The sequence below is a fragment of the Aquarana catesbeiana genome, linkage group LG02, assembly GCF_042186555.1.
Source record: "Aquarana catesbeiana isolate 2022-GZ linkage group LG02, ASM4218655v1, whole genome shotgun sequence".
NCBI classification, from domain to species: Eukaryota; Metazoa; Chordata; class Amphibia; order Anura; family Ranidae; genus Aquarana; species Aquarana catesbeiana.
Window position 1 is genome coordinate 247,184,913 of NC_133325.1, and position 22,133 is coordinate 247,207,045.

At 41.5% G+C, this 22,133-nt stretch overlaps 1 long non-coding RNA gene across 1 annotated transcript in view; it reads left to right on the forward strand.

Annotated features, from left to right (window-relative positions):
- The window catches only part of LOC141129866 (uncharacterized), a 73,119-nt gene extending 51,558 nt beyond the window's left edge, over positions 1-21,561 (forward strand). Inside the window, exon 3 of the long non-coding RNA XR_012241889.1 lies at positions 21,470-21,561. This is a non-coding gene — a long non-coding RNA (uncharacterized lncRNA). The remainder of the gene's footprint in view (positions 1-21,469) is intronic.
- Positions 21,562-22,133: the final 572 nt, after the last annotated feature.

Below are 22,133 nucleotides of genomic sequence, written 5' to 3' on the forward strand. Positions count from 1 at the left end.
TCTCTCTTCAAGTAAGTATTGAACCTGCAGAGGGTCTCGCCTGCCTATCAAGTTGAAAGGGTGCATAGAGTCCCGACTGGTGCTAGAATCCCTGGCGCACCTGCTCGCATTCCTTGTTCATTTCCTTAATTTTCAGGACAGAGATCTCATCCCGGCTGAGTTGCGGAGACAACAAACTATCTGGTATGACAATGCAGTGCTGCACCTCTTCCCTGATTTCTCACCAGAACTACAGAAGCACAGGAGATCCTTTGTGGAGGTGAGAAAGAAGCTGCGGGAAAAGGGCCTCAAGTACAGTATGTTGTATCCCAGCAAGATCAGAGTCCAACATAATGGGTCCACTCAATACTTTGAAACACCTGTCGTGGCAATGGACTGGCTGGAGTCCCTTCCTTGATCCCAGGCATGCTGCATTCCAATGGATGCCGGTTCAGTTTCCTCAGGTTTGGTGAGCTCTACTCCTGATGCATCATCCCTATTGACCACCTCCTTACTCTGGGGACACCTGCACTGTTGTTTAAAAAAAACCTGTTTTGAGCAATAGCTCTGATTATTTCAAGTTTTGGGCGCTAAAGCTTCTCTGACTCTGTTGACTGGTTACTGTTTGTTGGTCAGGAAGCAGCAATGTTTTTTCTTCAAGGGTCTGTTTCTGAAATTTTTCTTTTTACCCTTTTTTTGTTTCAAAGTGCAATTTTTTCCTACGCCACTTGGTGGGGCTTAAGTCTCAGTCTTCATTGGCTGTGCTGCTGTCACTAGATCAGATGACTTCCTCGATATGCCTCACTCCTTTGTCATCCTGAACTACCCCTGCACTGCAATATGACCAATAAATTACGCATTATCTCCTGGAATGTCAGGGGATTAAATGCAAAGTTTAAAAGATTCACAGTTCTACAATATATAAAGACCCACAGTCCATACATGGTGCTGTTGCAGGAGACCCACCGTATGGGAAATAGGATGTTATCTTTGAAAAGGAACTGGATTTAACGTGCCTTCCACTCCACCTTTTCCACGTATGCTAGGGGGGGTCTCTATTATTTTGCACAAAAGCCTGCATTGTACTGTAAGCCAAGTATTGTCTGATCCTCCCAGGAGATATATAGCTGTGGTTCTAGAAATAGATTCCTTGAAATTTGCATTGGTCAATGTATATGTGCTGCCACCTTTTCAGGCTGCGGTGCTCTACTCCATAATTGACAAGCTTGCTTCCCTTTTGCCTCTGAAAATTCTTATTATGGGGGATTTTAAATGCGTACTTGACTATTCACTGGACATGTCTAGCCCATCCAAGGCACATAATCCTGATCTTGCAGCCTGGGCAGAGGCAGCTGGGCTTAGTGAATTATGGAAATGGAAAAATCCAGCTATTCGGAAGTATTCGTACTTGTCTCATGTATTTAATTCTTCTTCTAGACTAGATATGGCCTTTGCTAACCATAACCTGCTGTCCTGGGTATCGGATGTTGCATATCTAGCTGGGGGGATCTCAGACCATACCCTGCTGCAGGCCACTTTGAGCCTAACTTCCACTGTGGGTGCCCGTTCTTGGTGGTTGCAACAAGGCTGGGTGGTGGAACCAATGATAACTACACAATTCACCACCATTTGGCCAGCCAATATAGACTCCTCCACCCCTCAGATGGTGTGGGATTTTATTAAGGCGGTCGTTAGGGGTGAATATATTTCCGCCATAAAGGCAGCCAGAATGTCACAAAATAGTGACATTCAGATATTGCAGGATGTGGAACTCGCTTGTGCAGCTGACCATGTGACTGCTCTTACTCCTGAGACCTTGCGATCACTCCAGCAGGTGAGAAGGGAGTTAAACCTCCATTATTGCAACCAAACACAATGTATGGATCGTAAGCAGGCTGAAACCCTATTTGATGCCGGGGATAAGAATGGAAAATTGTTGGCAATGTTGACTGCTGACACCTACATGCCAACTGTGGTGCCCTGTGTATATGGTGCGGGTGGTGTTTTGAGATCCTCGGCAGAGGAAGTGCTTCAGACCTTTGTTGATTTTTATAAATCACTTTAATCACCCATACTGCCATATGATAACATGGCATTTTTTGGATTTTTGCAGGGGGTTGAATCTGGCTGTCCTACCTGATGATGCTAGGTTATTGCTAGATGCACCTTTCACTGGGGAGGAGGTTGCTTCCGCTATTGGCTCCTTTCTCAATGGAAAGTCTCCTGGCCCTGATGGGCTTCCTGTGGAATGGTACCAGCACTATGCGGAGTAATTGTCGCTGCATCTGCTAACCTTATATAATAAATGTCTTAGTACAAATTCCTTTCCCCCATCCTTCTATGAGGCCAATGTAGTGCTACTCGCTAAATCGGACAAAGATCCTCTATATGCTTCTTATAGGCCCATAGCACTATTGAATATGGATTTAAAAACTCTTACTAAAATTCTAGCTTCCAGACTCACTAAAGTGCTCCATTATTTATTTCTCCTGACCAGAACGGCTTTATGCCCCATAAGGCCACTGATATAAATCTCCGGAGCGTATTTACTCATGTCGAACTGCATCCAGATGGCCTGGACGAAAGAGTGTTGGTTTTTCTAGATTTACAAAAGGCATTCGATTCAGTCGATTGGCAATACATGCAGGCAGTTTTACAGCACATGGGCTTTGGTGAGGTGTTTTTAAACTGTGTCATGTTATTATATGATCATCCTACAGCCGCTATCAAACTGAATGGTAGGTTGTCAGTCTTTCCTGGTTGGCCGTGGGACTAGGCAGGGTTGCCCACTTTCATCCGGGCTGTTTGCCCTAATGATGGAGCCGATTGCTGTGGCCTTGCGTGCCTCCTCTCTAGTGAAAGGTATTACAGTGGGCAATTTAGTGGTGAAGATGGCTCTATACGCCAACGATGTGGTTCTATTTTTAGATGACCCCACCACGTCTATGCCCCAGGCCTTGTCAATTTTAGATCATGTCTCTACCTTCTCTGGGCTGCATGTAAATTAGCACAAATCCACAATTCTCCCCCTGGGCAAGGATGTATTCAAAGCTGCCTTCGCCTCCACACCTCTTCAGAAGGTGTCTAGGGTCAAGTATTTGGGACTTACCATAACTAACTCAGTTACGGACTATTTCTGGCTGAACGCCTGTTATATCAATTTTTAAGCAAAAAAATGGCGTCCGACGGAACTTGCCTCTCTTCTTGATAGGAAGAGTGAACCTACTTAAAATGAAACTGTTGCCATTATTGCTATATACATTAAGAACCTCGCCTGCATGGATCCCCAAATCAGTCTTTAGATCCATTCATGGTTTGGTGTCTGAATTCTTATGGCAAAGGAGGGTAGCTAGACTGAAACTTGGAGTGTTACAACAGCCCTGGAAGGAGGGGGGCCTAGCCGTGCCAAATTTTTACAAATATTTTCTGGCAGGACAGTTGGTGACTCACTGGCCCATATGATGACGCTGCAGTTGCTCTAGAGGCGGTGGTGGTGGGTTCCTATTAAGCACTGGCTCATTTGGTTTTTCAAGGACCCAGATCACCCTATGATTTAACCACATCAATGAGGTCAATTTTCAGCGCCTGGATAGTTGCTCAGAGTGAAGAATTCGGAGGCCCCTTTCTGCCTTCTCCTCATGCCCCTCTGTGGAGGAATCCCAATCTGCCCCAATGTTTTGCTTTTGAAGATCCAGTGGTATGGACCAAATTTGGGATTAAAAAGTTTGGTGATGTCTCCGCAGTTGGGCAAATGAAAACCTTTGACAAACTGAAATCTCTCTACCACTTGCCAAACACCCATTTCTTCTGTTATATACAGTTAAGACATGCATACCAGAAGCAATTTAAACATGTCACTGCTCCCTTTTTGGAGTCTGCCATTGAATCCATGTTGAGGGATGATGACCTTCAAAAACCCTTATCTAACATTTGTTAATTTCTCTTCCCTGAGACTAATCGCTTATTAAATGTGTATAAATCTAAGTGGGAGTTGGTGGTTCTTGATCTGGACACGGAAGACTGTGAGGATGTCTGGGTTGCACCCTTTACCAGGCTAATCTCAGCCCGTGAGAAATTTCTGCATCAGGAATACCTGACCCCAGCAAAGATAGCCAGAATTTTTAATTCAGTCGCCTCTGCTTGCTGGCGATGTTCCGCAAATGTAGCTAACTTCATGCATATCTTCTGGGATTGTCCGGGTATACAGAATTATTGGAGGGCAGTTTTGCAGTGCGTGCTCATTATCCCTTTAAATCCCTCTGTAAAACACTGTCTGCTCGGGTTGGTAGATGACCTGGCCCCTACTACGGCTATACCAACCCTACCCACTCTATTATTTTTTCATGCTAGGAAACGCATAGTTTTGTCTTGGAAGAGCACTACGCCCACGTCCGTAGACTCCTGGAAGGCTTCAGTGAATAAGAATCTGCTCTTTTACAAAGCCACATATTTGAACAAGGGGGAGCTTCTTAAATTTGATAAGATCTGGGGGGGGGGGGGTGGATGGTCTCACCTCTCACTGTAACAGATTACATTTCACCATTGTTTGAAGTTATCCTTTTTCTCTTATTAGCGGTTACGATATGCATCTCATTACCTCTGAAGGAGCAGGTACACAGTCCTTCTGTGCTAAAAGTATGGTGGGTTTCGTATCTTGCGTGAAAGTGATAACTCCTGCGCTGTCAGCGGAAGCCTATTCTAAAGGGACACTGCTGCAACACCTAAAGACTGCTCCAAACAGGCAAGAAAATTGTGTAAATAATGGGGTGGTAGTTGCGCTGTGATGGAAGGGGAATGGGGAAAGGGAAAAAGGGGGACTATACTATAGTACATACACAGTAAATGTCCAATAACCTAAATACATGAGTCAGATACATCAAGGAAAGGACTCACAGATGCAAATATATAAATGTAAAAGTATAGATAAGAGCACAGAAAAACACTCAAACCTAATGGTGCATACCAAGAGTGCTAACATCAAAAAATATACAAGCAAGCAGTGCACATGGGTATGTGAATCAACATAGGGGGTGCAAAAACCCAGAAAATATCAAGTAAAAATCCCTTTAAACGTGTATCAATATGCTGACACTGTGGGCAGCTGATGGCATGAAAAACGAATAAGTAGTTATCGAAAAAATGATCATAATATAAATCAGTAAAAATATATATATATAAAAAATATTAAATAGTCCCAGTGGTATGTGCTAGTAACACGCCAGCACTTGGCGACTTGCAGACATTATAAATGGTGAATCCAAAAGGTAAAAAATGTAACAACAGTCCCACCACCAAATGTGATACTTCTAAATGCAGACCAAATGCCCGTGGTGGAAAGAAGGGGGGTGTTCTTCAGTGGGGGCACCTCCGTGTTCGCAGGCCGCTTACCTTACAGCTGTAAGGTATACAGCATATGTAGTGGAAGACCAGCGAATAGGATAATCCAACCTAGGACATATTATTGCAATAGAGATCACAGCAGAAAGATGTATATGTGGAGTAAAAAGCTTAATGTTATCTATGAGCACGTGGGTTTGTCTGATGGGCCAGTGTTTAGAACCACATATATAATGAGGATGGAGAACAAGAAGAAAGGTAGACATCTTTTCTGTATAAACATACAAAAAGATTTATACAATTGATCTCATCAAAAAGTGCTGCAAATATACAAACTTGCTGTTTGATCCTTCACCATGAATTCATGATTACACCCAATATGCAAGTGTCACTAAACACTCAGCAGAAAGACGTGACTCCTTTAGCTCCATGGACTTTTTTTCTTATTCCAGGGTAACCTGGGTCTTTCAATGATTAATAGTGTACACCAGCTACAACTCACTTCAAATGCTCACAAACACCATCATATTTTATATAGAGAACAGAAAAGAAAAACTGCTCATAGTGCAGTGCATTTATTAAATATAAAGAACAGAGGTAAACGATAGGTATTGTTCTTACTTTAAAAGTGCTCCATCTTGGCACCAAAGTGAGTTGGAGCTGGTGTACACTATTAACCATGTAAAGGCCTGGGTTACCCTGGAAAAAGAAAAAAAGTGAGAAAGGAAGGTAAAAGGATCAAAGTGGACCACTGATGCCATTTGGGAGGGTCACAGAGAGTTACCCGGGGGCTACCTGTGAATTAAAGTTGGGTAAGTCGTGAGAGGGAGGGGTGTAATCAAGCCAAAGCTGCCAGATTGAAACAAATTTATTATCAGTATCCTCCAAGATAGCAGTCAGATTTTCACTGTAATTGACCTCCTCAAACTGAAAGATTGAGATTTCTATTCATGTTTAATGGTTTGTTTGGTGGCTACAAAGATGTACTTGATGAGAACATGGTTGCGCCAAAAAAATGTAACTTACTGGCTTGTGGAAAAGAGCTTCCCAATGGTCCTTGTGAATGTTGATCAGTAACACTGATTTATTTATTGTATAGACCCTTATACAGTATGTATAGTGCAGTTGCTTCAGAGGCTAGTAAATGAGATGAAGCTCCACTTTGCAAAGAATATCCAATCACAGGCAAGAAAAAAAAAAACAAAACAGCATTTTTGCTTGCACTTGGTTGGATGGTGGAAGTCAACAGAGTTGTACCACGCTTTACTAAGCCCTTGAGCAACTGCACTTGAAGAGTGCAACTGCACTTGCAAAGTGCACAGTCTATTTTTCTTTAGTAAATCCCCCCCTTTGTGGATAAGTAGTTGTTTTAACAAGGACTCCACTAGGTGTCTTATTTGCATATAGCAAAATTACTCTCTGCTGGGAACTTGATGAGATTTTCAGATCTGCACAACTGTGGAAATCCCACTGTAAGTCAACAAAGAATAGACGGTGGTGAATCCACAAGTGATCCATCACCTAAAGTAAGATACATTGTCAATTCCAGGGGGAAACAAAAGGAAATTGAAGAGAAAGTAGAAAGAGAAATTGAAGCAAAGGAAGGTGAGATGGTATTAATTCCACTGAACATTTTATCAAATCCAAACTGATAGAGTAATGCCCTATACACACAATCGGACATTCCGACAACAAAATCCATGGATTTTTTCCGACGGATGTTGGCTCAAACTCGTCTTGCATACACACGGACGCACAAAGTTGTCGGAAAATCCGACCGTTCTGAATGCGGTGATGTAAAACACGTATGTCGGGACTAGAAACGTGGCAGTAGCCAATAGCTTTTGTCTCTTAATTTATTCTGAGCATGCGTGGCACTTTGTGCATCGGATTGTGTACACACGATCAAAATTTAACCAATCGGATATTGTTGTCAGAAAATTTTATAGCCTGCTCTCAAACTTTGTGTGTCGGAAATTCCGACGGAAAAAGTCTGATGGAGCCCACACACGATCGGAATTTCCGACAACACGATCACACTTTTTTCGTCGGAAAATCTGACCATGTGTACAGGGCATTAGGATGCAGGGATAGTGAGCTAAGAGAGGCCAGTGGGATTGGTCAGTGTTACAATGTCTATTAGTGCCCATCATGAAAAGTCTAATGTATTTGAGAACCAGGGGTATGATCTGAGGCTCTTTGTAGCAGTAATTTATGTTGGGTACACTCAGGCATCCACAGATGTTAGGTTGAACATGAATGTTCTATAAAAACCTAGGTTTAGTTGGGTCCCAAATGAATTTTAAGATTTGAGATTGCAACAGGTGTAAGATATTTTGGGAAATCTGAATTGGCAAAATGAAAAATGAGTAAAGCAGTTTCAGCAAATGTGCCATCTTTACTGCATAGATATGGCTGAGCTAAATGATATGCATATGGCCCTATGACGAAAGCAATTCCCTAAAGCATTAAAGGTGGGGTGGAATATTTGCTCTGTGCAATGAGTCCATGAAAAGAGAGGACATGACATGCACTGACAGCTCAAAATACAATTCAGCTGACACATTTCACACACCTGTGCTTAGTCATTGCAGAGTTATAGTCAATGCATTAGATGGGTTTACATGTAGCCTAGATAAAGCAGCATACTTGGAAAGAAGTGCAAGTAGATTTAGGAGAGAGGTATGTGGAGAAGTTATGCATAACAAAATATCTTGTGTGAATAAAGCTGCTCATTAAGGATCGACTGGTGGCATCCGGGTTTGGGGACATAGTGAGGGTAACTAATGTTGTTCCTTCCACTGTGTCACTGCTGGTTTTTTTTTTGTTTACCTGGCCAGGAAAGCATATGATCAGACTGATCTGTGTCTGATCGGCTGCACTGGAGGTCAGAGTAGAGGTCTGGGCTCTAATAGACCCCAGATCTCTCCATACAGAGTACCTGTCACGGCCCATGCTGTCACAAGGGATGTTGTTCATTCCTTGTGATAGCAATAACGTTAATAAAAAAATAAAGCAAGGCTTCTTGCACACTGCAGCTTGAAAAAGCTCAGTACAGCTTTTTTTTTTTTTTTTTACTGAGCTAAAATACAGCCCATTAATTGTAATGTGCCTATGCACAAGCGCAGTGCATTCAGTAAAAAAAAAATACAAAAATGTACATTTGTGATCAGTAATTTACACCTGATGCATGCAAATACACGCAAATGTCCGCAAATGTCCATTTGCATATTGTGCAGAACGAGAACTTGAGAATAAATTTGCGCAAAAAAAGTGCAAGCGCGCACAAAAATGCATGAATGCATATAAGTGAAAATGAGCGTAAATACGCACAAATATGTACACAAAAAATGCCTGAAATTACAGCTGAAAAAGTAGATGCTTAAACAGGAGTATCATGTGCAAAAGGCCAAACAGTGTAAAAATGTTTTTGGATAAAATAAATAATACATTTTTTTAAAGCATCTTATCTATCTGTGCTTGTGGACAAATGCGAACACGTGCTCTGGTCCTGCATGCATATGTAAACAGCGAAAAATATTCAAAACCCACCATTTTATTCTCTAAGGCTTCTGGTTAAAAGAAACAATATAGTGTTTGGGGATTCTAAGTAGTGTTCTCACAAAAAATTGTTTTATGCATGTATGAGAAGAATGTCAGAATTGGCTTGGACCTGAAAAGGTGCTTCCTGGATGTTGGGCCCCTCTGTGTGGCTAGGCTTTGAAAAAGTTTGACACATGTGGTGTCCCCTTACTCAGGAGGAGTAGCAGAATGTGTTTGGGGTGCAATTTGAAGTATGCCCATGCTGTGTATAAGAAATATCTTATTCAATTGACAACTATGTGTGAAAAAAACATTTTCTTTCTGCATTTCCCAAAATCTTGTGACAAAAAGAAAGTCTTCAAATCCCATGACTCTTAAATACTGGTGTTTACTCTCCAAAATGGGGTAACTTTGTGGGTGTTTCTACTGTCCTTGTACTCCAGGGCCTCTAAAAATGTGATAGGTAGTAAGGAAATTAGATGCCTAATTATTGCCCCTACAAGGCCTGAAGGTGTTCAATGGATTTTGGGCCCCTCTGTGTAGATAGGCTGTGAAAAAGTGTAATGCCGCGTACAGACAACAACCAAACTGTGGATTTATTTCTGAAGGATATTGGCTGAAACTTGTCTTGCATACACACGGTCACACAAATGTTTTCGGAAATTCCGATTGGCAAGAACGTGCTGACGTACAACAGGTACGAAGGGACTAAAAAAAGGAAGTTCAATAGCCAATGCGCCACCCTTTGGGCTCCTTCTGCTAATCTGTGTTAGTAGAAGTTTGTTGAGATACGATTCGCGCTTTCCAGCCTTGTGCTTTTCAGATTGTTACTGCTCGTGGGTTCATATCTGTTTTTCAGTGCATGTAGTCAGATCATATCTGTTTTTTCAGTGCGTTCTTGTCCGCTAGTTTCTGATTTTCAGCTCGCTCTTCTCAGGCCTTTCTGATTTTCAGTGTGTTCTGTTAGTTTGTTCTGACCAGCCGACCGTTTTGAAGCCATGTTGTGTTTACATACTCGTCATAGAGTTCGTGCTATGCAGGGGCTTGGTGTTGGGGTTCTTACTTTGACCCAAGCTCAGTCCACGAACAGGGGGAGGAGGAGTTCATGGACCAAGAATTGGTTGCTCCAGCGTGACCAATTCTCACACATGCCTTTGTTGCGGGAGATCCAGGAGAATAATCCTGATGATTTCAGGAATTATCTCTGAATGATGGACCCCGTTTTTCACCATCTGTTGGCTTTGCTGTCCCCCTATATTACCAATCAGGACACCTGCATGCAGCAAGCCATCACTCCGCAACAAAGGCTAGTCGCCTCCTTGTGGTACTTGGCGATGGGGAGAAGTCTGCAGGACATCAAGTTCTCGAAAGGCATCTCCCCCCAGGCTCTGGGGATCACTATTCCAGAGACCTGTTCTGCCATCATTCAGGTCCTGCAGAAGGACTATATTAAGGTAAGTTTTCTCCTTTAACATCACATTCTATGTATTTAATGTTTGCTAATGTATTGTATTTATTTAATCAATCCCTAATTACCATGATTGTAATATGCTGTGAATGTCCTCTTTGTCTTCATGCATGCTGGAAGTTTTTAAAGTTCCTTTTTTGTCTTTCATGCATATTTGCCTTCACTAACCTCCCCAGCATGCTATCCTGGGCCCGTACACACCTAGCCTAGTCACTTAATGATGTATTTTGTCAGCTCCATTGTAGTGCTTTACACTAAACAACCCCTAAAATGTGTAAGAATGTTATTTTTGTCCTTAAATTAATGCAGAGTGCAAGAGGCTTTTCTTTGGGGGGCCCAAACTCATTTGGAACCCTCCCTCCCCCCCAACCGCTAAGTCAACTGATACCAATATGCTGACTTTGCCAAACCCATACCTACCTCTTTTGTGGTCAGATTTATGGATGAATTCACCAAAGCATGTAGTGCAAGGGCCTACCTGAATACTTTCAAATGGTACTGTTTAAAGTTTTGTTCTCCTATTATCTTGATAGGTAATTGCAAAATGTAAAAATGTGCTTCAATTTGTACACTGTGTATTCATATTTTTGTATTATGAAAATTCTTACCTGTCCAGTGGGCTGCCAATAGTGTAAGTAAGGAGGGGCTAGCCAAAGTAACACACATTATGTATGCATTCAGCTCTCAATGAAGTGGAGACGGTTACCTGTCCAAAACAACCCTCCAACATACATTTTTTTCACTGGGCCATCAGAGGGGAGGAGGAATTGGATAAGTGTACCTTATACTTTTGTCGTTAAATACTCCTTAAAATAAATATTATACTTATGTTAGCCAAGAATGTTTGTGTCTAATCTGCTTGCAATGTTTATGTGCAAAAGTACTAATTTTTTTTCTTGTTTGACTCCACAGTTTCCTTCAACCCCACAGGAATGGTAGACTGTGGCATCCCACTTTGCCCAGCGTTGAGACTTTCCCAACTGCGGAGGGGCAATCGATGGGAAACACATCCACATTGTACCACTCCCCAACTCAGGGTCATACTATTATAATTACAAGGGGTTTAATAGTATAGTGATGTTGGCGGTGGTGTCGGTGACATACAAGTTTTTGTATGTGGACGTGGGGAAGAATGGCCAGATGTTGGATGGTGGAATCATCACCCAGACGGAGATTTACAGACATTTCCAGAATGGTGGCTTGGGCTTGCCACCTGCAGAATACAACGTGGCTGGTCTTCCGTTCGTGCCCGTGGCTGATGAAGTGTTTGGGCTAGGAGGACATCTGATGAGGCCATTTCCCATGAGGACCCTCATGCCGGACCAGAGGGTTTTTAACTACTGGATGGCCAGAGCCAGAAGAGTGGTGGAGAATGTTTTCGGCATAATGGCCAGCCAGTTCCGCCTATTCCTGACGCCAATCCACATGGCGGAATATAAACTCAACCATATAGTCCTTGCCTGCTGCATTCTGCACAATTTTCTAAGGAAAAATGCTACTAACTATGTGGTCTCAGTTGGGCCTGAGGCTGGCTTTCCAGATCAACCAACCCTGATGGCACTTGAAGCTGGCCGTCCTGGCTTGCCCCCCCCAAAGAGCCCGAAAAGTCTTACAAAAATATCTGGAATACTTTGCGGGTAGGGGGGCCATTGATATGCCAGCAAATGTTTGATAAACATTTTTTTTTTAAATTTTCTTTAAACTGAAATAATATTTCATTTGATTTACTGCTTGTGTTTCTTTTAGCTGTCTCCTAGGTTCTCCAATGGACTTTTCTTTTTTTTCCATTTTGTTAAATAGTGCAAACGTAATTTATTTGATACATGAAGTGGCAATCTCTTCTTCAGCTAACTATTCTGTTGTGGGTCTGCTACACACACATTGTTTTTGTTAATGTATGTAATGCATTAATGTTAAAAATAATCATCCTTTTCAGCACCATGAATTAATTTTTTTGAGTGTCTAAAATGGCCTGATTGGGGCCAATTTTAGAGCACTGTGTGGGGTTTTTTAGTAAAAGCAAATCCACTTTGCACTACAAGTGCACTGAAACTGAACTGAAAGTGCACTTGTAGTTCAAAGTTGATTTGCCTTTAGTGAATAACCCCCATTGTCACTGTAAACACCAACTTACTCCAAAAACTGGTATTGAGCATTGAAAGAAGAAGCCACACATTGTTGAGGTATAAAACATTTTACTCAAAGCACATTTACATGTGCATTAGAAAAGGGTTTTTGAACAAACCAACACCTTTGTTTTTATGTTTGACATTAGAAATATCAATTTTTTTGGTTAAACAGGCATGTTTCAAACCATAACATACACAACTCATGAACTTACAAAGTTCAACTTTGAAAAAGTGAAGTCAATATCAGATATTAGTATGTCAAAACTGTGTTGATATTGCCTTCATCGGATCCCATGATGGCAGATAGCACATGTTGACACACTGTGTGCATCTTCAAAATTTGGCTTTTAAAATACTTTAAAAATTGAATTAAAATGAAAAAAGTCTTGGACAAAATGGTACAATTTTTGTGTGTTTTATATTCTGCCTAAAACATCATTGATGTTCTTCATTTTTTGTTGAACACCATTGATGTTTTCCTTTATCTTTTCTAAATCACGATTGCACACCATGATCTCCTCGATGAGGACATGTGCACGTGCACTTGTGAAATGAGTTTCTTCTTCCACAATATCCACATCACCTAAAATAAAAAAACACAACCTGTATTATAAATATGCAGGCATACATCTATTACCTGAAGCAGTGGTCTCAGACACTTACCTGTTGTGGTCACTATTTCAACGCCATTTTTTTTTTAAAATTTTGGCCGGGATTCCCCTTAATATCCATACCAGACCTGAAGGGCCTGGTATGGAATTTAGGGGGACTCCCACGTCATTTTTTTTTTTTTTTACATTTTGGTTTGGGGTTCCCCTGTGGGGAATTCCCATGCCGTTTTTATCAATGAACTTTTATGTGTGTTGTCGGACCGGCAATTCATTATTAGCCACGAATAGTTCTAAATGACTTTTTTTCCTTTGAAATGTCATTTTGCTGTCAGACTGGTCTAAACTTGGGAAACATGTGCCCCTTTACAGGCATACTATAGACACCCCACAGGTACGAAATTTAAAGGAATATTACACTTTTATTGTTTCACTTTAAGCATTATTAAAATCACTACTCCTGAAAAAACGGCCGTTTTTAAAACTTTTTTTGCATTGATCCATGTCCCCTGGGGCAGGACCCAGGTCCCCAAACACTTTTTATGACAATACCATGCATATAAGCCTTTAAAATTAGCACTTTTGATTTCTCCCATAGACTTTTAAAGGGTGTTCCGCGGCTTTCGAATTTGCCGCGAACACCCCAAATTGTTTGCTGTTTGGAGAACTGGCGAACAGCCGATGTTCGAGTCGAACATGAGTTCGACTCAAACGCAAAGCTCATCCCTATACAACAGTAAAGAAAAGCACATGGAGCAGATTGCAAGTAATAATAATAATAGTAACACATGACAAAATACTTTTTTGCAGCACTCTCTTGATTCTTCTGTACTGATCCTGCTCCCTCAATTTGAGGTCTGACCATTGTTTCCTCAGTTGATCCTTGGATCGCCATACCCCAAAATTCTTCTGCAGACTTTTCACAACTTTAGTCATGATTTTGGCCTTTCTCACATTTGGGTTGCTGTACTTTCCATATTTCCCGTCATAGTTGGCCCTCTTCAAGATGTCCACCATCTCCACCATCTCACCAAATTACATATTTGAGGCCTTAAATCTCCTGGATCATGACATTTGTGGCTCCGGGCTTTCATCGTTGCTACTCTCCTCTGTATGTACCTGTTGTCTCTCTGCCATGTGCTCTCCCACTGCGCCAAAAGAGAAGGGGTGGGGATACTAGATACTAGAAAGAAGGTCAGGGGCGGGCAGAGTTTCACGCATGCGCAGTGTATATAAAGCGTAACACACGCGCGTCATACGTACGATCTGTGAGAGGAGGATGGAGTAGCGTAAGCGCTGATCGTGCAAACGAAGATACAATTTTAACTTGGGGCATCAGTGGCCTATACTGCTTTTAGATTAAGGCCTATATTGGGACAAGATTAGGAGAGTTTAGCCTGACATTAGGGTTTGTCTTTTGTTGTGTCTTGCAGAGAAAATGCATAGATTCAACGATCATGACTTCCTCCCTAGCTTCATTGATAAATACAGGGAGCTGCCCTGTCTGTGGCAGGTGAAACACCCTTTTTATAATAATAAAATAAAGAGCAAGGCAGCGCTGGATACATTTCTGGAATTGGTGAAGCCGGTTATTACCACCGCAACCTTCCCCTATTTGAAGTTCAAAATTGGTGGCCTGAGGAGCACATATAATAGGGAGCACAAGAAGGTCCAGGATTCCATGAGATCAGGAGCAGCAGCAGATGACGTTTATGTCCTCAGGCTGTGGTACTATGACAGACTGCGGTTTTTGTCAGACCAGACTGAAATCTGGCCATCACTCTCAACCCTTCCTTCCACTCTTCCTTCCACCTCATATGAGACTTCAGAAGTCCAACCTGGGCCTTCCACCCAGGAAGATGTGGAGGAACCCAGCTTGAGCCAGTTATAGCATTGTTCAACAGATTTCTTGCCAAAAATGTATGTTGTTAACTAGATGTTATTATTGATCACTAAGTTCAGAATTAACAAAGTGGTTTACATATCAATAGACAGTAGTAGCCAAATTATTTTATTATTGGGACAAGAATGACAAATGCTGGGGTCAGAAGTATAGTCTTTTCTATTTGTTAGAATTCAATTCGCAACAGTCATGAGCTCGAAATTGTGTGTGATGGATGACCAAAAACCTAAAACTCTGTCCCATTTTCATACACAGGAAAGTCACAGGAAGGAGGTGGCAGTGGAAAGTTGCAGCCAGGAGGTGGCCATGCCCAGTAGCATGACCAAATTGCAGGTTCCTCCCCTCTGCCTTCCAACAAAAAGGCCCAGGAAGGGGAGTAACGTGGAGGAGTCAGCGCTTTCTTTGATTCGGCAGGCTACTGCGGCCCTCAGAACCACCCCCAACTTTAAGAGGCCTATGCCTGCATGGCAGCCAGCAAGTTGCAGGAAATGGAGGTGGGCCAACGCCTCATTTGTGAGAAAGTCATGTATCAGGCCCTAAACAAGGGGGTGATGGGCAAACTCACAAAAAAGTCATGTATGTGAGTTGGACCATACTCCTCCTCCACCGCCTGCCACAACTCCAACACCACAGCCACAGCCTGGAAGGAAGCATGGAAGGAAGACAAAAGAGTGATGGCCTGGGTTCAGTCTGGTCTGGCAAAAGACGCATGCTGTTGTAAGACCTCAGCCTCAGGACATACATGTCGTCTGCTGCTGCTCCTGATCTCTTGGAGTCCTGGACCGTATTGTGTTCCCTATTAAATGGTCTCCTCAGGCTGTCAATTTTGCCTGTCAAATAATTGATGTCTGCCCTGGGGTACAAAGGCTTCGCCAATTTAAACAGTTTATCCAGCGTTGCCTTCCTCTTTATTTTGTTATGACCTCTAATAAATGTCTAGTTTTTTTTCACAAATACTTGGCTATTTGTTTTAGTTCAAAAGGACAGTTTGTTTGTGAGTAGGCAGGTACATTTCAAAAAGACAATGTCAAATTAACAAAGGAAACCAACACCAACCAATTCTAAAGAAGAAGAGAATGCGCTGCATAAAAAAAATATTCAGCGTGAGGAATGTGCTATCTCCATTACGAATGCTAGTTTTACCAGACCGAGCGCTTCCGTCTCGTACTTGATTCAGAGCAAGCGTGGAATTTGTTGCATCAGAATTGTCTACACACCCTCAGAATTTACGACAATGGATTTTGTTGTCGGAAAATTTGAGATCCAGCTTTCAAATATCTGTTGTCGGAAATTCCGACTGGAAATATCTGATGGAGCCTAGACACGGTCGGAACTTCCAACAACAAGCTCACATCGAACATTTGTTGTCGGAAATTCCAATTGTGTGTACGCAACATAACACGTGGTATTTCCACACTTGGGAAAAGTAGCAGAATGTGTTTTGTGGTGTATTTCCAAGTATCTCCATACTGTTTGTTAGAAATATCTTATTAATTGACAACTTTGTATAAAAAAAATAGTTTTCTACATTTTCCAGAAACTAATTACATTTCAAAAGACTCATTATACCTTTCATAAAATACCTTGGATGGTTTGCTTTCCAAAATGGAGTAATGTTATGGGTGTTTCCACTGTCCCAGTGCTCATTTTCTTTCTGCATTTTCCAAAATCATGTGACAAAAAGTCTTCAGAAAGACAGTCCATGCTTCTTAAAAATACCTGTGTTTACTCTCCAAAATGGGGTTATGTTGTGGGTGTTTCTACTGTCCTAGTGCTTCAGGGCCTCCAAAAATGTGATAGGTAGTCAGGAAATTAGATTAATTTATGTCCTTGGAATGCCTGAAGTTGGTCCTTGGATTTTGAACTCGTCTATGCATCTAGAGTGTGAACAAGTCTCACACATATGGTATCCCCATTCTCAGGAGGCATAGCAGAATGTGTTTTGGCATTTAAATACAAGTATGTCTATGATGCATGTGAGAAAATGACAAACTCAGTTTATATAATTTCTTTATTTTCCAAAAAACTGTGACAAAAAAATGCAACTTCTAAATTAGGCAGAGCAAAATCTAAGAATAAAAAGTGTTTTTTTTTTTCACAAAAATGTCACCAGGGGGGGTTATTTACTAAAGGCAAATCCACTTTGCACTGCAAGTGCACTTGAAAGTGCACTTGGAAGAAAAGTCGCTGTAGAGCCGAGGGGGGGCATGTGACTAAATAAAAATAAATGAAAAATAAAATAAAAAACAGCATTTTAGCTTGCACATGATTGGAGCATTAAAATCAGCAGAGCTTCCACTCATTTCAGATCTACCCCTTAGATTTAGAGCGACTGCACTTCCAAGTGCACTTGCAGTGCACTTGTAGTGCAAAGTGGATTTGCCTTTCGTAAATAACCCCCTATGTTTTCATTTACCGTATTTATCGGCGTATAACACGCACTTTTTTCCCCTTAAAATCAGGGGAAAGTCGCAGGTGCGTGTTATACGCCAATCCCCGCCGATCCCGAGCTGTCACATTTTCAAAATCGCGGACCGCGATTTGAAAATGGCGCCGCCGGAGCCGAAGTACACAGAGCCGGTCCTCGGCTCTTTCCGGCGGCTCTCGTTTACTTTCGGCTCCACTCGTAGTCCCGAGCGGAGCTATCCGAACCTACTCGGATAGCTCCGCTCGGGACTACGAGTGGAGCCGAAAGTAAACGAGAGCCGCCGGAAAGAGCCGAGGACCGGCTCTGTGTACTTCGGCGCCGGCGGCGCCATTTTCAAATCGCGGACCGCGATTTTGAAGCCCTGGAAGCAGGGACAGGGGATCCCAGGCTGCACTGGGGCAAGGCTGCACTGGGGAAGGCTGCACTGACAAGGCTGCACTGGGGAAGGCTGCACTGACAAGGCTGCACTGGGGAAGGCTGCACTGACAAGGCTGCACTGGGGAAGGCTGCACTGACAAGGCTGCACTGACGAAGGCTGCACTGACAAGGCTGCACTGGGGAAGGCTGCACTGACAAGGCTGCACTGACAAGGCTGCACTGACAAGGCTGCACTGACAAGGTTGCACTGACATGGCTGCACTGACAAGGCTGCAATGAAGGGCATTTAAATGTAAGTTTTTTCCCTTCAACTTCCCTCCTAAAAGTTTTTTTTCCTTAAAATTCCCTCCTAAATTGGGGTGCGTGTTATACGCCAGTGCGTGTTATACGCCGATAAATACGGTATATAATAAAAAATAAAATAAACCTCTATCTCTCTCACAAAATGTGGTACAAATTGCATTTGGGTACAGTGTTGCATGCCCGAGTAACTGTAACTCAAAGTGTGACAGTGCCAAAAGCTGAAAATTGGCCTGGACTGGAGGGGTGAACATGCCCAGACTTGAGATGGATAACATGGAGATGGGTTTGCTTTAAGAGCATATTAAACAAGGGCATTAGCCAATGTATCCCATTGGGTAATAAATTTAAAAGAGCGAACAAACATCCTGGATGGCTTAACTCCAATGTAAAAATGCATATAAAAGCAAAGGAGAAGGCCTTCAAAAAATACAAGGTTGAGGGATCATCCACAGCATTCAGAATTTATAAAGAATGCAATAAGAAATGTAAGGGTGCAATTAGGATGGCTAAGATAGAACATGAAAGACACATAGCGGAGGAGAGCAAAAAAAATCCCAAGAAATTATTTAAGTATGTAAACAGTAAAAAAGGAGGACAGACCATATTGGCCCCATAAAGAATGAGGAAGGACATCTGGTTACAAAGGATGGGGAGATGGCAGAGGTATTGAATTTATTCTTCTCCTCAGTATTCACGAGTGAATCGGGGGGCTTCAGTAACCAAAACTGCAGTGTTTATCCTCATGACACAACACAGGAAGCACCTACATGGTTAACAGAGGACAGAATTAAAATTAGACTTGAGAAACTTAACATTAATAAATCACCGGGACCAGATGGCTTGCATCCGAGGGTACTTAGGGAACTCAGTCAGGTGATTGCCAGACCGTTGTTCCTAATTTTTACAGACAGTCTATTGACTGGAATGGTGCCAGCTGATTGGAGAAAAGCCAATGTAGCACCAATATTTAAAAAGGGCCCAAAAAACATCCCTGGGAATTACAGACCAGTTAGCCTAACATCAATAGTATGTAAACTCTTGGAGGGGATGATAAGGGACTATATACAAGATTTTAGTAATAAGAATGATATCATTAGCAGTAATCAGCATGGATTCATGAAGAATCGTTCTTGCCAAACCAATCTATTAACCTTCTATGAGGAGGTGAGTTGCCATCTAGATAAAGGAAGGCCCGTAGACGTGGTGTATCTGGATTTTGCAAAAGCATTTGACACAGTTCCCCATAAACGTTTACTGTACAAAATAAGGTGCGTTGGCATGGACCATAGGGTGAGTACATGGATTGAAAACTGGCTACAAGGGCGTGTTCAGAGGGTGGTGATAAATGGGGAGTACTCAGAATGGTCAGGGGTGGGTAGTGGGGTCCCCCAGGGTTCTGTGCTGGGACCAATCCTATTTAATTTGTTCATAAATGACCTGGAGGATGGGATAAACAGTTCCATCTCTGTATTTGCAGATGATACTAAGCTAAGCAGGGCAATAACTTCTCAGCAGGATGTGGAAATCTTGCAAAAAGACCTGAACAAATTAATGGGGTGGGCGACTACATGGCAGATGAGGTTCAATGTAGAAAAATGTAAAATAATGCATTTGGGTGTCAAAAATATGAATGCAATCTATACACTGGGGGGAGAACCTCTGGGGGAATCTAGGATGGAAAAGGACTTGGGGGTCCTAGTGGATGATAGGCTCAGCAACGGCATGCAATGCCAAGCTGCTGCTAATAAAGCAAACAGAATATTGGCATGCATTAAAAGGGGGATCAACTGCAGAGATAAAACGATAATTCTCCCGCTCTACAAGACTCTGGTCCGCCCGCACCTGGAGTATGCTGTCCAGTTCTGGGCACCAGTCCTCAGGAGGGACGTACTGGAAATGGAGCGAGTACAAAGAAGGGCAACAAAGCTAATAAAGGGTCTGGAGGATCTTAGTTATGAGGAAAGGTTGCGAGCACTGAACTTATTCTCTCTGGAGAAGAGACGCTTGAGAGGGGATATGATTTCAATTTACAGATACTGTACTGGTGACCCCACAATAGGGATAAAACTTTTTCGCAGAAGAGAGTTTAATAAGACTCGTGGCCACTCATTGCAATTAGAGGAAAAGAGGTTTAACCTTAAACTACGTAGAGGGTTCTTTACTGTAAGAGCGGCAAGGATGTGGAATTCCCTTCCACAGGCGGTGGTCTCAGCGGGGAGCATTGATAGCTTCAAGAAACTATTAGATAATCACCTGAATGACCGCAATATACAGGGATATGTAATGTAATACTGACACATAATCACACACATAGGTTGGACTTGATGGACTTGTGTCTTTTTTCAACCTCACCTACTATGTAACTATGTAACAAAAAAAAAAAAAAAAAAAATATATATATATATATATATATATATATATATATATATATATATATATATATATATATATATATGTGTGTGTGTGTGTGTGTGTGTGTATATATATATATATATATATATATATATATATATAGATATATATAAATATATATCTATATGAAATATATATATATGTGTGTGTGTGTGTGTGTGTGTGTGTGTGTATATATATATATATATATATATATATATATATATATATATATATATATATATATATATATAATGTTTGGGGGTTCTAAGTAATTTGCTAGCAAAAAAATGCAGATTTTTACATGCATGACAAATTTCAGAATTGGCCCAGACTGGAACTGATTAAACAAAGGTGGCCTTCTTGTTTGAGCTGTATAAACAATTTAGTCTCATAGGGTGCAATAACAACTTCAAGTTTCTTATAAAACAGTACTGAGAAGCCATCTTGTGTCAGAACCTTTGTGTGTTTTAAGTTCTCTAATAGTTTGAGGTATTTTTTCCACAGTAATATCAGCGCCCAATATCTCTCACTGGTTGTCAAAGATAGTTGACAAGGGAATATATTGCTTAGAAAAGTGAATATATGGGGGGGGGGGGGGGGGGGGCTCCTGTGACTTTGCATACAGCTTTGTAAAATGGTGGCAGAATTCCTCCAAAATGTATACAGGATTAGATGTACATAAACGGAATCTAGTTTCTAATGAAAGAGTGGGTTGTGCAGGAGCAAATGAGTGAAGCTTGTTAACCAACATTGCACTAATCTTGTTGCTGTTAGCATAAAAATGTTTATAAGCCCAACACATGTTTATGTATATCTTATTTTATGCAATATTATCATGTAGTATTAAGACATGGTGTAAGGAGGTCATAGTAAATGGGGTTATAGAGCTTAAGGTACAAGTCCAGCACAGAAAAACAAACATTGTTCACCATATCTCTGAAAAATAAAAATCAGCTATGCCTGTTATATTCACCCAAACTTTGGCTTTGTTCTCTGCAGACTCATCTGCCAACAGATCCTACATAGTACTGCTAACTGATGGAGGAAGATGAGGGTAAATAGAACCTGTGACATCACCAGACCTGACAAAGAAACCTGGAAAAAAAAGTAAGTATACAAGTGTTTTTTTTTTCTTTTGCATTGCATGCTCCAATGGTTGGAATGTGCAAACAGGGAATTTGACATTTACTTTTATGGTTTACTACTCGCTGAGTATATTAGTAGAATACCTAGGTGTATATAGTGTAGACCAGTGTTTCTCAACTCCAGTCCTCGAGGTGCCCCAACAGGTCATATTTTCAGGCTTTCCATTATTTTGCACAGGTGAATGGATCAGTTTCACTGCCTTAGTTATTACCACAGCCGTTTCATCTGAGGAAAATCCTGAAAACATGACCTGTTGGGGCGCCTTGAGGACTGGAGTTGAGAAACACTGATGTAGACTTAGTTAGTGATTAGTTATTGTTAGTAAGCGATACACTAAATCATTGCATAGTGTTTAAAATTATAGTAAATGTCACCAAACATATATGCCATTCTTTTGTCTAAATAATAATGTTTAGAGAAATCCAGTAACTCCCAATTCAGAAGGATATATTCCTGTGTTATTTAGTGGGTTTAATGAATAGTTAAACAAATCTACATGCAACCCTAGCAGCATTAA